This window comes from Carettochelys insculpta, chromosome 6 (genome assembly GCF_033958435.1).
Source record: "Carettochelys insculpta isolate YL-2023 chromosome 6, ASM3395843v1, whole genome shotgun sequence".
NCBI classification, from domain to species: Eukaryota; Metazoa; Chordata; order Testudines; family Carettochelyidae; genus Carettochelys; species Carettochelys insculpta.
Window position 1 is genome coordinate 64,596,474 of NC_134142.1, and position 16,536 is coordinate 64,613,009.

Here is a 16,536-nt window from a genome sequence, read left to right on the forward strand (position 1 = left end):
CTTAGCATACACACCCACTGGTAGGCATCTCCCTTTTCTTATCTCATGCGGCTCCAGGTCCTGCATGCTGGCTTTTGTGGGTGACATTGTAAGGCACCTCTCTCTCTCTCTTTCTCTCACCCTGGATTGTATTTGGGGAGCCCAGGTATGTAACTTGGTTTTGTGAATCACTTCCTGCGTCTTTTTGGTTTTGTGTGTGGGTTTGTTTTTTTTTAAGGTTTCGAAAAGTTAGGACCTGTCACAGAGTCAGTGTTCCAACATCTAAGTCCCTTCATGATCCAATCCATCATTCCGTATGCATTAGCATAGCAATAATATTGCTAGAGAAAACGATCTTCTTTTTTATTTTAATGTTGGTATAAGGTTGCATTAGTGTTTTGGGGGTTTTTATCATTTGAACAAGAAGTAAATACTAAAAATATTTAAATGAAAAATATGATTTGCTATTTGGAAAAGAATAGGTAACACTAAGCAGGGAAATCATGGGTGGAATAGTGGATCTGCCTATATTAATGAGAACTTTGCCATTTATTATACTGGAGCAAGAATTTTACCCCATGTCTTTGATAAGAAAAAATGTGTCATCAACATACCTAGATAGAATTATATCCTTTGCATTATTGCACATGCACTAAGAGAGAGGCTGTATAATCTAACAGATCACAGGGCTGGGACATCTTAAACCTGGTTTCTGTTAAGAACATGATAATGGCCATACTACAGCAGACCAAAGGTAGATCTAGCTCAGTATCCTGTCTTCCAACAGTGGCCAATGCCAATTGTCCCAGAGGGAATGAACAAAACCAGTAATCATTAAGTGATCCATCCCCTGTCACCCATTCCCAGCTTCTGAAAAACTGGCTAGGGATACTGGCCCTGGTCAGCCTGATTAATCGCCATAGATGGATTTATTGAGTTATTTTTTTAACACTGTTAGAGTCATGGCCTTCACGACATCTTCTGGAAGGGAGTTCCAGAGGTTGACTGTGTGTAGTGTGAAGGAATACTTCCTGTTGTTTGTTTTAAACCTGTTGCGTATTAATTTTATTTGGTGACCTCTCATTCTTGTCTTATGAGAAGGAGTAAATAACACTTCCTTATCTACTTTCTCTACACCAGTCATGATCATTATAGAACTCTACTATATCCCCCCTTAGTTTCTTTTCCAAGCAGCAAAGTCTCAGCCTTACTAATCTCTCTTTTTACGGGAGCTCTTCTATAACCCTAGTATTTTTTGTTGCCCTTTTCTGAATCTTTTCCAATACATATTTATTTTTAGATGGGGGAGAACAACATGTGTACCTGTTATTCAAGATACAGGTGTACCATGGATTTATATAGCGGCAATATGATATTTTTTGTCTTATACATGCCTTTCTTAAAGATTCTCAACATTCTGTTTGCTTTTTTAACTGCTGCTGCACACTGAATGGATGTTTTCAGAGAACTCTCCATAATGATTCTAAGATCTCTCTTGAGTGCTAACAGCTAATTTAGACCCTAACATTTTATATGTATAGTTGGGATTATGCTTTCTAATATGCGTTACATTTATCAACATTAAATTTAATCTGCATTTTCATTGTCCAGTCATCCAGTTCTGAGGGATCCTTTTGTGGCTCTTAGGAGTGTGCCTGGGACTTAATTATCTTGAATAGTTTTGTGTGTTCTGTACATTTTGCCATCTCAGGCTATGTCTACACTACAGCGATCTTTCAAAAGATGATCTTCTGGAAGAGTCCTTTGGAAAAAGAGTGCATCCACACGCAAAAAAGCAGTTTGAAAGACAGATCCACTCTTTCAATAGCAAGTGTCCACACAGTCCCCACTCTTTTGAAAGAACAGGCCAGGGATGAAAAAGTCCAGCACCAAGAGGTCTACTTTTTTTAAAAATGGCCCATGGAGTGTCTACATGTCCTCTTTTTCAGAAGAACCTTTTGAAAGGAGGCGCTCTTCATGATCTGGGAGCAGAAGAAGGTTTGCAGAAGAAGAGATGCATTCTTTCAATTTCAGACCGAAAGCGCATTTTGTGTATGGACGCTCCACGTGTTCTTTCAAAAAAGGGCCTCAGTTTCTAAAAGAACTTGCTAGTGTAGATGCGGCCTCACTGTTTACCCCTCTTTCCAGATTGTTCATTAGTATGTTGAATAGTACTCATCCCAATATAGATCCCTGTAGCACACCCCTATTTACCTCTCCATTACGAAAACTTACTGTTCGTACCTACCCTTTCTTTTATATCTTTTAACCAGTTACCAATCCATGAGAAGTCTTTTATTTTGCTTAAAAGATTTTGGTGAGGAACCAAGGCTTTCTGAAAATCTAAGTATAGTATATCCATTGGACACTTCTTGTCCACATGCGTGTTAGCCCCCTCAAAGAATTCTAATAGATTGGTGAGGCATGATTTTCCTTTACAAAAACCATGTTGACTCTTCCCCAATGAATTACATTCATCTATTTGTCTGGCAGTATTGTTCTTTACTAAAATTTCAACCAGTTTGTCTGGTACGGAAGGCAGCTTTACTAGCCTGTTTTTTCCAGAATTGCTTATGGAGTTCTTTTTAAAAATTGGCATCACATTAATTGTCTTCTAGGCTATGTCTACACTAGCCCCAAACTTTGAAATGGCCACGCAAATGGCCATTTTGAAGTTTACTAATGAAGTGCTGAAATGCATATTCAGCGCTTCATTAGCATGCGGGCGGCCGCGGCACTTCGAAATTGATGCGCCTCGCCACCATGCGGCTCATCCCGACGGGGCTCCTTTTCAAAAGGACCCCGCCTACTTCGAAGTCCCTTTATTCAGCTCATGGGAATAAGGGGACTTCGAACTAGGCAGGGTCCTTTCGAAAAGGAGCCCTGTCGGGACGAGCCGCGTGGTGGCGAGGCGCATCAATTTCAAAGTGCCGCGGCCGCCCGCATGCTAATGAAGCACTGAATATGCATTTCAGCACTTCATTAGTAAACTTCGAAATGGCCATGCAAATGGCCATTTCGAAGTTTGGGGCTAGTGTAGACACGGCCCTAGTCATTTGGTACAGAAGTTGATTTGAATGATAGATTACAGACCCAACAGCTTCCCCCCAGCCTTTAGCTTAAAAGCTGTTCTATGTTGTTGTTGTTTTTTTATTTTAAGTGCCACCAATCTGGTTCATTTTGGTTTAGGTGGAGTACATCCTTCCTGCATAGGCTCCCCCTCCCCCCCAAAATTTCCCAAGTTGCTAATAAATCTAAAGCTCTCCTCCCTACAGCATCATCTCATCCATGCTTTGGGGCCCTGAAGTTCTGCCTGTCTACCTGGCCCTGCACAAGGAAGTGAAATAATTTTGGAGAATTCTACCAAGGAGGTCCTAGATTTCAATCTCTTACCCAATAGCCTAAATTTGGCCCCCAAAACCTCTCTTTTTATCCTTCCCTATGTCGTTGGTACCTGTATATACCATGACCACTACACATAAGTCTATCTGAATGTCTCAAGAGATCTGCAACCTTTGAACCAGGCAGGCAAGTCGCCATGTAGTTCTCCCAGTCATAACAAACCCAGCTGTCTATGCTTCTATGAGTGAATCCTCCACTACTAATACCTATTTCATCCTAACAACTCAGCTTCTTTCCACCAGAGACATTTTTTTCCGTGCAAGAGGATATGATGACATCATCTGTAAAGAGAGTCTTAACTGTATGAGATTGTTTACCTCCACTCTTGTTGGATGATATTTTTCCCTGAAATGTTCATCCTTCTCAACAGCAAAGAGGTTGTCTTACTAGAGGTGGAACTATTCTGTTGTGTCCTGGAAAGTCTCATTTGTGTACTTCTCTGCTTCACTTAACTCTTCCAGTTCAGCCACTCTGGTCTCCAAAGCCCACGCATGGCTTCTGAGGGCCAGGAGCTCCTTGCACCAAATGCACATGTATACCACCTCCCCCATGGCAAGTAATCATACATGCTACATTGGGTGCAATAAATTGGATAGCTGCCACACTGTTGCTGGGCTTCTGCCTGCATTCTGTTTTCACTCCTAATATTCTTGGAGGTCATCATTGTTTTGATAATATTTTTCCCCCCAAATCTGCAGCACACTTGTTATGTGATTTTGTCACACTGTGCCTCAGTTTCTCACCTCTGTAGTGTGAAGATAAGCATATTGACCTACTTTGTAAAGTACTTTGAGAACCATTGGTAGGCAGTATTATATTGTTCTATTACTGTTGCAGAAATTAAAAAGCCCATTGTAGAGTGGTTTGCATTTATCATTTGTACATTATATAGCTATGTAAATTAGAGATGATAAATAGACCTAGGTTTGAGCAATTCTATTATTAGCCTTTGGGTGCTGCACAGGGAAAAAGGAAAGTGGGGGAGGGTTTAAACTTAAGGCTATGTCTACACTACAGTGATCTGTTGACAGAAGTTATTGTCAGAAGAGATCTTCTGACAAAACTTCTGTCAACAGATCACGTCTACACACACAAGTGGATCGAAAGAGCAATCTGCTCTGTCGACAGAGGGTGGCCAGACTTCCTGGCTGCTCTCTTGACAGAATGGCCAACCAGAAGCTCAGCAAACAGGGCTGCCTGGTGAACTGGAAGCCCTGTCTGTCTACAGTGGGGCCCCCCGGAGCATCTACACGGCTTTTTTGTCTACAGAAACTGTTGTCAAAGGTGTTATTCTTCATCACAGAGAGGCAGAATGCTGTCAGCAGAGGTGCTGAATTTTGTTGTCAGACTTGAAAAAATGCATTTTGTGTGAAGACGCACCATGAGTTTTATCAACAAAACTCTGGTTTTGTCGACAAAACTCTCTAGATGTAGACTAAGTGGTCAAAAATGAGGGAAAAAAGAATATATGGAGGGATTTTACCAAAATGTTTCCATCTTCCTTTTGATTTGACTTGCTAGCATATTTTTCTTCATGACCCACTGGGTGAATTTCCTCGTCATTTTAACGCTGTCCAAAAGCATTGTTTTATAATGATTTACTTGTTGTCAATGAATATTGCATCAATACCCCAGGCTGTCTGCATGGAGAGTGATGATAGAACAAAACTTTTACTCCCTGGCCTAAAGTGCTAAAGGGTTGAGTGTCTTTGAGAGCACCGAATATATTTTTCCTCTGACCAGGGTGACTGAAAGAGATATATTCCCTAGCACTACATATGAATTATAGAATCACAGAACACGAGAACTGGAAGGAAACCTTGAGGGGTCATTGAGTCCAGACTCCCTGTTCTCACAGCAGAACCAAGCACTGTCTAGACCATGCCTGACAGGTATCTGTCTAATCTGCTCTTAAATATCTCCAATGGTGGAGATTCTGTAACTTCTCTAGGCAATTTATTCCAATGTTTTGCCACCGGACAGTCAGGTAGGTTTTCCTAATGTCCAACCTCATCCTCCCTTACCGCAGTTTAAGCCAATTGCTGCTTGTCCTGCCCTCAGAGGCCAAGCAGAACAATTTTTGTCTCTCTTCCTTGTAACCCTCTTTGAGGTACCTGAAAACCGCTATCCTGTCCCCTCTAAGTCTTCTCTTTTCTAAACTAAACAAACCCAGTTCTTTTTGTCTTCCCTCAGGGCTCATGTTCTCTGGATCTTTAATCATTCTTGTCGCTCTTCTCTGGATCTTCTCCAAGTTCTCCAGGTCTCTCTTGCAATGTGGTGTCCAGAAGTGGACACAGTACTCCATTTGAGGCCCAATGAGTGCAGAGTAGAGCAGAAGAATGACTTCCCATGTCTTGCTCTCAACACTCTTGTGAATGTGAGTGAACCATTTAAATATCCAAGAGGTACATAGTACACCGGGTGAGAGAACAATTTTCTGTATCAAAAAGAAAATTAGAAAGTTTCAGAGGTTTGGTGAAACATCCAGTGTTTCCTGAAATGGTTTGAAGAGTTGTCAGCCTCCCCAGAACGTTATGGCTCCTCACTTTTAACCCTATTGTTTGTGCCTCAGGAGAGGACCAAGGAAAAGAACCGGGAATATATTCTCTGGTGCCAGTTGCTTCGAATAGCAAAGGCAGGGGAAGACTGAGAAATACCCTTATGCACAGACTGAGACTAGTTGTTTATAGGGTGAAACTGAAATTCACGTTATAATCTTTCCCTTTAAGACACTAGACCAATCTCAAGGGACAGCCTGGGGACTGGACACATTATATAACCTAGGAGTTTCGCAAGGCGTGACATGCACAGAGCGGCATTTCACAGCGAGGGTTCGCCCCTCGGCTCGGCGCGGCAGAACTTCCCCTCCCCTCTTTTCCTGCAAACACGCAGCGAACGCTAAGCGAGGACAGAAGGTCACGGGACGATCTGTGTGTGAGAAGGGCAGCGTGCAAGGATCGCCCCCTCCTGCCCCTCAGAGCTGCTCAAGCTCTTGGAGGAGAGAAGCAGGAGGAGGCGTTGGCTTCAAAGGACTATTGGGAGCCTCCTCCACTTACAGTGTGAGGAAGTGACGCTTTTAGTCAGCCCCAGCGAGAAAGGAGCAAAGTTTTTGTTAATTGTTTCATCTTCGTTCCCCCACTTCTCGGAGTAGCAGAGCTGGGGACAGAACTGCCTGCAGCTTCCAAGGTAAGCAAACAAATTCCGTCCTCCGCCCTCTCTGCTGCAGTAGCTTTATTTGGGGTATTGATTGATTTCCGTATCAGTGGCATTGTTTTCTTTCTTTTTTTTTTTTTAAATCCGTGGGTTGATCTGTGGTTATTCTGGGGGGCGAGACGAGCTGAAAAGAGCTTAGAAAGGGAGAGCTGCAGTTAAGTTTCCGTCGATGTGGCCTTGCCACCCCACCTCCATCTCGGCCTTGCCAAATGACAGGAGCAGCTGACTTTGCTCTTTTTGGGGCCCACGCGCTTGCAGGGCGGAGTATAGCAGCAGAAAGTGCAATGGGACAAGTTCCTTTCTTCGTGGGGAAACAACTTCTGTTTCTTCTCTTTGGAAACAGTAACGATCAGGTTCCTTTAAAACACATTTTAAGAGAAGGTCCTTCAAAGCTATTTGCTCTATTTTTTTGTAAGCCAAGGCCACATTCAAGCTCTAAATATATTGTGTTTTCAGTGTACTTAAGAAACTGCCTCTGGAATGCGTTTCCTCCTGTTAGCATTTCCATATGATCAGTATCTGATCTCAGTGCAAGATTTTTTTATTGTTCCTTGTTTATTAGCCCTTTGTGCAATGTGTAAAGTGTGGAAAAAGTGCTTAATCTTTAAGACTTCTGTACATGTGGGAAGGAAGCCAACTGATTTTTTTTTATGCAAGTATTGAATTAAACAGAAAGGAACTCTTGATTTTCAAAGATCATAAACATCCTTTGAGGTTTTGTTTTTGATTTTTTAAAAATATATTCTCCTGTTTTTGACAATTTTGCATTCTAAATTATGCAGTTCTTCATCTTGCTGCAATTGTAAAGGACTGATATTTTGCAGTTTACTAATAAAAGCTGACACTACACCCACACACATCTGTGAATGTCTTATATAATACAAGCCCTTTATTCTAATTCACTTTAAACAAAGATTAATTTTTGCTTAATGAACCCTTTCCAGGTTGCAAGCCTACAGGAATTGTTCCACACTGCAATTTATAGATCGATTTGGCATTTGTTTTTAAAACAACTATTTGAAAAAAATATATAATAGACAGGATAAGTTGATTAAGTCCAGGTTTACTGGTTTGTAGGCAGTGCAAAGGTTCTCTGCGTCACGGCAGCGAGCAGATAGCAAAGGGAGGAGAAGACTGAGAAATGTCCTCATGCAGAGACTGAGATTAGTTGTTTATAGGGTGATACTGCAGTTCATAGAAGTCAAGCTTCATGACAGTGTATAATTACAATGTGACTGCATAGGAAGGCATTGTTGGAACTAGTGTGCATACACTTCTGTATTGTGCAAGACTTCTGTATTGAACCCAAAGTGAATTTGCATTGCAAATAATAAAAAGAGAATTTAGCCATTACCGAGCTGCTAAATTCCTTTTTGGTTTTTGACCTCAAGTCATAATGATCCCTCTCTGAAATATTATCAAACACCTTGGAATTAAAAGATGAAGAAAATGAATCTGTTTTCATTGCCTCCTCACCCGCCCCCGAAAAATAAAAATAAATACATGGGAGAAGGGAGGTTTTGTAAAAGAAATTGGTGCCACTAGTCCTAGATTTGATGTACTCCACACAGAGGCTGTGTTTATACTTGCATTTCTCTTTTGAAAGAGGCATGCAAATGAGGGAAATTGAAATTCCAAATGAGGTGTAGATTTACACATTGGGGGCCTCATTTGCATATTCTTTCAAAAGAAGAAAATCAGTGTAGACGCAGCTCTTTTGAAAGTAAACCCCATCTTTGAAAGAACTCTTCTTCCCTTTTTTTATGGGAAGACGGGTTCTTTCAATGATGAGGTTTGCTTACAAAAGAGCTGCATGTACACAGTTTTTCTTCTTTCATAAGAAGCTCTTTTGAAAGAATATACAAATGAGGTCCCAGATATGTAAATTGCACCTCATTTGCATTTTCAATTTCCCTCATTTGCATGCCTCTTTCGGAAAAGGAATGCAAGTGTAGGCGCAGCCAGAATATGCCTGTAATATCTGAACTTGTAAAAGATTTTGAAAGCTTGGTGAACCTGTTGACTTGCATTCTGACAATTCAGTAGGTACTAAGCAGTCAGTTCTTGTAATAGGTTGGTGGATTTTGTGTAGACATGCAATTGTGACTCTAGTCAGGGCCTTGCCTCTTGCATACTGGGTGAGGAGAAACAAGTGCATTAAAATTAAAAAGTGCATGCAATTCAGCTATCCTGTTGTGTGTGAGAGGGCAAGGTGAAGAAGGTAGTTTGCATAAGAACATAAAAATGGCATACTGAGTCAGACCAAAAGTCCCATCTAGCTCAGTATCTTGTCTTCTGATAGTGGCCAGTGCTGGGTGCCTCAGAAGGAATGAAGAAAATATGTAATCATAAAATAATCCATTCCCCTGCCATTTATTCCCAGCCTCTTGAAGAAACTAGGGATACCTTCCCTGCCCATCCTTGCTAAGAGCCATTGATAGAACTATCCTACGTGAATTTATCTAGTTCTTTTTCAATCATGTTTTAGTCTTGACCTTCACAACATCCTCTGAAAAACAGTTCTACGGGATGATTGTGCATTGTGTGAAGGAATGCTTCTTAAACATTTTGTTTTAAACCTGCTGCCTATTAATTTCATGTGGTGACCCCCAGTTCTTGGTTTATGAGATGTAAATAGCACTTCCTTATCTACACTAGTCATGATTTTATAGACCTCAGTCATCAGGACTGTCCCAAGAGGGGGAAGTCTGGGGTAAACCCTCCCTGAACAGTCTGGTTGGGGATTACCTGAGATGGGGTGCAGGCCATGGACAGCATCATCAGCGGGTTGCATCCCCTCAGCCTTCCCCACTCCAACCATGCAGCATGAACAGCAGCCTGCTCCACTTTGCCACAGTCTCCCATCATGCTGAGCAGGCTGCTACTCGAGACATATGGTGAGTGAGGTGTGAGGTGGGGAGGCAGTTCTCAGCTGCCACCACCTGCTCCCAATGCCTGCACCCTGCCCAAGATAACCCTCCCCACTGCGTCCGTAGGATGGCTGTGGCAGCCACCTTGTGGCCCCCAAAAGCACAGGGCCTGGGACAGCTGCCCCAGCTCCTTCTACAGATGGGATGGCTCTGTCAATCATATCCCTCTTTTGGCATCTCTTTTTCCAGATGAAAACTCCCAGTTTTATTAATCTTTAATCTTTCCTCATACAGAAGCTGTTTCATACCCCTAATTATTTTTGTTGCCTTTTTCTGAACTTTTTACAATTCCAAATATTTTTAGATGGGGTGACCAAATCTGCATTCAGTATTCAACATATGGGAATAGCAGGAATTTATATAGAGACAATATGATAGTTTCTGTCACGTTATCTGTCCCATCATGTTCTGCCACAAGAAGTAAAAGCTTTAGAAGAGGAGTGTGATAAAGACACAATGTTCCCAACTCTGGTGATTTTATTGTGAGTCTGCCAATATACAGTGTTGTTCTTAAAAGCCTAGACCCAGGAATCTTTGGATGATGGAGGAGCAGTTTCTATTATTACTACAATTATTTATTATTTAGCATATGCATAAAAATAATTTTAGCCTTCCTGTAGGCAGACAAGCTTGAAAACCTGACCTAAGTATACTATAAAAAAGGTATAAAAAAGGGGGGTAAGTAACCCCCCCCCAAATTTACTATTTAAAAAAAAACCTCATGATTTAAAGATATTTCATGGTTATTGAAGCGGCAAAAGTCAAGTTGTTTTTAAAAACTCGAATTTGGCAGTAGTGGAAGAGCCAGGGCTAGTCTGATTCATACTGCAATCTTGGCAATTTTTTGGAAAATTAGAACTTAAGAGCAATGTAGATTTTCTTTTCAATAATAGATTTTAAATGTTTGTTTTTTCTCTAGTTAATTGGCTCATATGTAGAGCAAGAAATTGGGAGATAGAATTTTTGTGCTCCGTTCCAGAGTGCCACTGACTTGTTGTAAGTCTCTTTGACTAAGATTTTTGGAATGTGGTATGTAATTTTTGGATGTGTAAGTTCATAAGCGCTTAACTCGAGATGCCATAAAGGTGCAGAGATACTGAGTATCCATAGCTGCCAGTGATTTCACTTGTAGGTCTGAGTGCTTGCCACTTACGAAATCAGGTACGGTGTGTCTCAAGCACTCAGCAATTGGAGCATCTAAGCCCCCTAGTTAGTTCTGAAAAAAATGGCATTAAATTCTTCCTCACTTTCCTCAGCTATGAAATGAGGATAATGCCGTCTTAATTTTTAGTTCCTGTGAAACTTAATTTTTGCTTTAAAAGTGTTTTGAGACCCTCCAGGTAAAAGGAACTATAGAAATGACGAGTGTTATTTTATGTCTTGGAGGTTTGGGACATACTTCAACTCCATTGGAAACGCAATTCTTTTGAGGTGTTTATACACCTCAATTTATTACTGACAGTGCATATAAAAGTATACATAGTTATCGTGAACAAAGAGCATTGAGTTTGTTTGTTTGAAGCATAAATTATCTTGAGCTTTTCAAATTACCTAAACCATAGTATATAGGTCAAATGGGAAGCCCACTAATGTCGCCAGTGTTTGTTCCATGAACCACCAGTATATTAAAATAAGATATTTAATCAGTGCACTATTGACCCATTATGTACTTCTGCATTTATCTTCATCCTTCTTCAGTCTGACTGAAGTGACACCATAATCGCATGTTCTGACATCAAATTATTTCCAGAAAGAAAGCTAATGAAATCTTTACTAATGTTTATTTCTTTGGGTGCTTTGTGTTTATAATGCAGAAAGATCTGCTCTCAGTGAAATCTTTTGTTTTCTTACAACTCACATGAAAGACGTTATAGGCTTTGTTCCTGCAAGCCCTTAGCCAGATAAGCAGCTATATTCCCACAAATTCTCTCATGATATTCAATGAGATGACTCATAGATATATAGTTACAAGCAGAAATGTGTGCAAGATTGGGAGGTTAGGCCCTGCTCCTTCAGACATTTAACTATCTGCTTTACTTTACATGACTGTTGTCTCTTGGAGGGAATGGAATTTCCCACATGCATAAAATTGTCTCAGGGTGATGGTTATGCATGTGCATAAATCTTTATAGAATCAGGAACTAGATTTGACTGCACAGCAGCGCTGGAACAATTTGTACAGTGGGGGTGGTCAGAGCCATTGACCCAATTGTAAAGCAGGGGTCAGTGGTACAGAAACTGATTTTCATTGGCACACAAGGTAGGGGCTCAGCCCTGCCCCTCCTCCCCCACGTAGGCAGGAGGTTGCTCAAAGCCATGCCACCTGTGGATTAACAAAAAGACTTGCTAATGCTACCAACCCACCACCATCTATGTTTATTTATTAATGAAGCTGTTGTAAGTGGGACTATTAGTGACTTCAAAAAAGTCTCACTCGCACTGTACATAGAGATCAAAAGGTCAGAGTTCAGCACTCTGCCTCTTGAAGGTTGCTGACCCCTGCCGTAAACCCTGCACATATGGAAATCAGTTAATGCCAGGAGGAGTGGCAGCAACCTCAGAACCCCTAGTTCCAGGACCTCTGTTGCTATATATGAAAACAGGAGGGTTTTTTATATTGATTTGAATAGGATGGTTCAAGGATGTAATTGTCTGTTTTAGATTTTCTAGGATGGTTTAAGAAACGTTTCGAAAGATTATGCTTTTTATATTAAATTTTATTGAACTTTATTATGACGATATTGGGGTGGGGGTGAGGAATATATAGCCAGCTTTTTCAGAGTTCATTACCTGAAACTCTTCTCGTTCCCAAGATGGAAAAACTCCAAACACTTGGTTGTTTTTTTAATACCAGTCAATGCTTATTGTGTTTGAACTACGTTACTTTTTTTTTTTTTTTTTTTTACTTCCAATAGACGTCTGTTCCATAATATCTTTTTTTTTTTTTTTTCCCCCTAAAACTGATCAAATCAGAAAATGTTAGAGTAAAATGATTTCTGGATAGGGTAAACTCTGAAATGTTTTTTTTATATCTTGTTTCTTTTTTAACCTTTTTTTTTTTTTTTTTTTTTTTTTTTGCTGTATTTATTGTGACAAAAAATTGTTGAGTCTATGAAATTAAAATACACAATCAAATGTCTGCCTCAGCCTTGCTGTACACCGACCAGGAGCTCTTTGAGAAAAGCCCATGCTCCAACTCCAAGCCCCCCCCTTCCCACAATCAGCACCTCATCCTGCATCCAAACCCCTCATCCCCAATCCCACCCATCACAGAGCCCATACCCAACCTGGAGCCTTCACTCTCCCAACCCTTCTTCCCACCCTCAGAGCCCCTTCCCACACCCTGAAGCCCTTATTCTTGGCTCTAACCCAGGGCCCTCATTCTCTCCTGCACACCAATCCCCTGTCTTAACCTGCAGCCCCTTCCTGCACTCCTCATCCCTTGGCCGCACCCCCAAACCTAGAGCCTCTTCATGCACTCCAAACTGCTCATCCCTACCCATACCTCAAAGCCAGGACCCCCAGCCCAGAGCCCTCACTACCTCCCACATCCTAATGCCCTTGCCTCAGCCTGCAGACTCTCTCCACATTTGGAATCCCTTGGCTGCATCCCCTATCCCAGAACCCCCTTGTGCATTCCAAACCCCTCATCTCCAGAGCCTGCAACCACAGCCAGAGCCTCACCATCTCCCACACCCTATCTCCTGCCCCAGCCCACTGAAAGGGAGTGCAGGTGGAGGAAAGTGAACCACTGAGGGATGGGGAATGTAGTGGGTATGGGGGTGAGGCTTTGGGAGGGGATGCAGTTAGAAAGTTTTCAGGTCTGCAGGAGACATACCAGGGTGTTGATTCACCTTTTGACTCAGCAGTGCCCGCCAGTCATGCCTGGGCTAGAGCTCTCCAAGCACATGGACTAAGGGTATAATAGGGCTCTCTCAAGTTCACAGCCATGAAAAATGTGTCAGGCCATGAAATCTGGTCTCCCTCCATGAAATCTGATCTGTTGTGAGTTTTCTACTGTGCTATACCTCTACTACACAGATTTCACAGGAGATCCAACATTTCTCACATTTGGGGTCCTGATCCAAAAGAGTTGCAGGGGAGTCACTAGGTTACTGTAGGAAAGGTCACAGTAGCACAGAAGGATGATATGCTATGATATTGCCACTCTTATTTCTGGTTGCCTTCCAAGCTGAGCGGCTGGAGAGTAGCAGCTGTAGACTCAATGCCCAGCTCTAATACAGCACCCTGCCGGCAGTGGCACTGAAATAAGGGTGGCAGTATCATACCAGGCCATCCTTCTGTGCTGCTGCCTTCACAGCTGGGCAGCCAGCAAGTGGCGGCTACTGACTGAGAGCCCAGTTCTCTGGACAGAAGTGCCAAAGTAAAGGCTGACATAGTACACCATGCCATCATTACCTCTGTGCTGCTGCTGGTGACAGCTCTGCCTTCAGAGAGGTCTGGTAGCCAGCAGATACTGCCCTCCAACAGCCCTGCTTTGAAGGCAGCACTATCATCAGCTGCACAGAAGTAAGTGTAGCAATACACCCACTGTTAGGTTGAGACAGAATTACAGAACTTGTCAGAAGATGGACTGGTCTGCAATGCTCTACCCCCTCCACTTCTATCATTGGTTGTGTAGTTATGACAGGGTGGTGGAGTAAAGATAAGGTTTTATTTTAACGATATAAACAATATGATACAACACAGTAACTGAAATAGGACTCCCTAAAACATAAAGAATACACTAAATAACAGCTCAGATGTTAGTGTAGTTAAACCCTCAAAGGAATTTCAGAGAAGAGATGAATCAGACAGTACCATTTCCCAGGCAAAAGGAGAGTTCAGGGATTAGCCTTCAGGGATGTTCCAGACTGGAGACAGGAACTGTCGAGCAAGGGTGTGATCTTCCTCCATCTTCTTTCTTCTACACTTGACCTGCCATCCTGTGTGGGCAATGTCTGGAGGAAATGATCTTCCGGGAAGTGTGTGAGTGTATATGAAGTCTTTTCAACAAGAAATAAAATAAGACAAACTAAAATGGAGTGACCTACAAGGCCTAGCAGTATTCTGATTGCTGCCCTAGCTATCAGCTGGCCTCTCTCCAGCTGTCAGACTGGCCTATGAGGCCTAGCAGCATTCAGCTGTCGCCCTCGCTGCCAGCTCTGACAGGGGGCACTAGAGAGTGCAGCAGAGGAAGCAACAAAAATTGAGGACCTGAAGGGCAGGCTCTGCCCCTTTATATATCCTCTTGTCTCTGGGCAGACAAAGGTCAACTCCCCACCCTCATTTTCACACCTTAATTTTCCGCCTTGCTTGGGGGAAGATGAGTTCACGTCCACCACCATCTTTCAAAATGGAAACCATACAGGCAATCCATTTTGAACACAGAATACAATATGGAGTCTATTTGAAGAAATCGCACAAAAGCTATAACATTCCAACCTAACTCTAACGGCACCCCCCTACAATCATCTTGTGACCCCTCCAGAAAGTCCTTTTTTGATCATGACCCCTGCTGTTACACCACCATGAAATTTCAGATTTGAATAGTTGAAATCATGAAATTTTATTACACTAAAATTGACCAATATGGACCATGAATTTGGCAGGGCCGTAGGTATAAAACAGAACACAGTGGGTTTGCCGCTTGTCACTAGCAAAGCATTGTGAGAGAGAGCATAGGTTGGAGAGTTAAGGGGGCACAGCTGTCCCACAGCCCTAGATTGCATCATGGGGATCTCATGACAGTGAGATCAAGTTGGCTAACTCTTCTGGCTGCTTCTCCCAAAGTACAAATGTTCTCACTTATCTAGGCTAAATTGTGACCACCTGCCCTTATTCCAAGGCTCAAAGTCATATAAGACAATGGTTTGTTTTATTTTCTCTATATTACATAAGCTGTACTGATACTCTGTGGAATTTGCCTATCTTTTTATCACCACTGAATCTGACAACCATTCAGATGTACCAATAAATTACACCGGTAACCAGTTGTTTCTTTGACAGCTACTGTTTAGCATTAAATTAGACTTGTTATCTTTTTAGTATGAAGTTAAAGTTAAAGACTGAGAGAACACAGAGTTTAGAATTTGTAAAAATAAGCTCTTTTGAAAGACACACAAAAGCCTGGAATAATATTTTCCCTCTGCAGTCTCTCATCCTTTGTTTTCAATTCTTTGATCATTAATTTGGAGTTCTCCCATGTGAATTAATGGCAGTATTGGTTAAATGCAAATATTAGTGATAAAACAGGTAACTAGGAAGCAGGACTTGTTAATTTTATTTCTAGTATTTAACCGACATGCTGTGTTTTTTAGTGTTCGAATACAAAAGGAGAGAGCCAAGACAGTGAAACATTTGGGTTTTTTTCCTTCCTCTATACGAGCAGTCCTCAGAGACTGTGTCTACACTAGCAAGTTCTTTCCAAAGAATTTTCAGAAGAGGGCTCTTTCGAAAGATCCCATGGAGTATCTACCCACAAAAAGCATTCTCTCGAAAGTAAATCAAAAGAATGCAGCACTCCTTTCGAAAGCACTCTTTCGTTCCTGTTTCAGTAAGAACACCTTCTTTCGAAAGCTTCTTTGGAAAGAAAACATGTGTAGACACTCCGCAGGGTCCTTCTTTCGAAAGAGCAGTCCTCATGGCACCTGATTTTTTTTGATCCCTGGCCTGTTCTTTGAAAGAGTGGGGTGGGGTGGACACTCTTTTGAAAGAGCAGATCACTCTTTTGATCCGCTTTGTGTGTGGACACACTCTTTTTGAAAGAAGTTCTTTTAAAAAATCTCTGTAGTGTAGATGTAGCCATAAAGTATTTCCTGAAAGTGGAATGCCCCTTGACATTACCCTATATGTAAAATCATACCATGACTCCTCATAAGAGGAATCTGGCACAATATCCTCTTTATCATTTATTCCAGAAAGAAAATTGAACATTAATAACTCACATACATATTTAACATATATTCTCTTAAGTCTCTCTCATATAATTTAATACAGGTTGAATCTCTCT

The 16,536-nt window shown here is 41.7% G+C and overlaps 1 protein-coding gene across 2 annotated transcripts in view; it reads left to right on the forward strand.

The window, feature by feature from the left end:
• The first annotated feature begins 6,226 nt into the window (after positions 1-6,226).
• Positions 6,227-16,536, forward strand: part of MIDEAS (mitotic deacetylase associated SANT domain protein) — a 93,119-nt gene continuing 82,809 nt past the window's right edge. Inside the window, exons 1-2 of one of the 2 annotated variants that reach the window (XM_074997098.1) lie at positions 6,227-6,567; positions 10,444-10,520. The gene's annotated coding sequence lies outside the window, so the exon portion shown is untranslated. The remainder of the gene's footprint in view (positions 6,568-10,443; positions 10,521-16,536) is intronic. The other variant, XM_074997094.1, reaches the window with a different exon arrangement.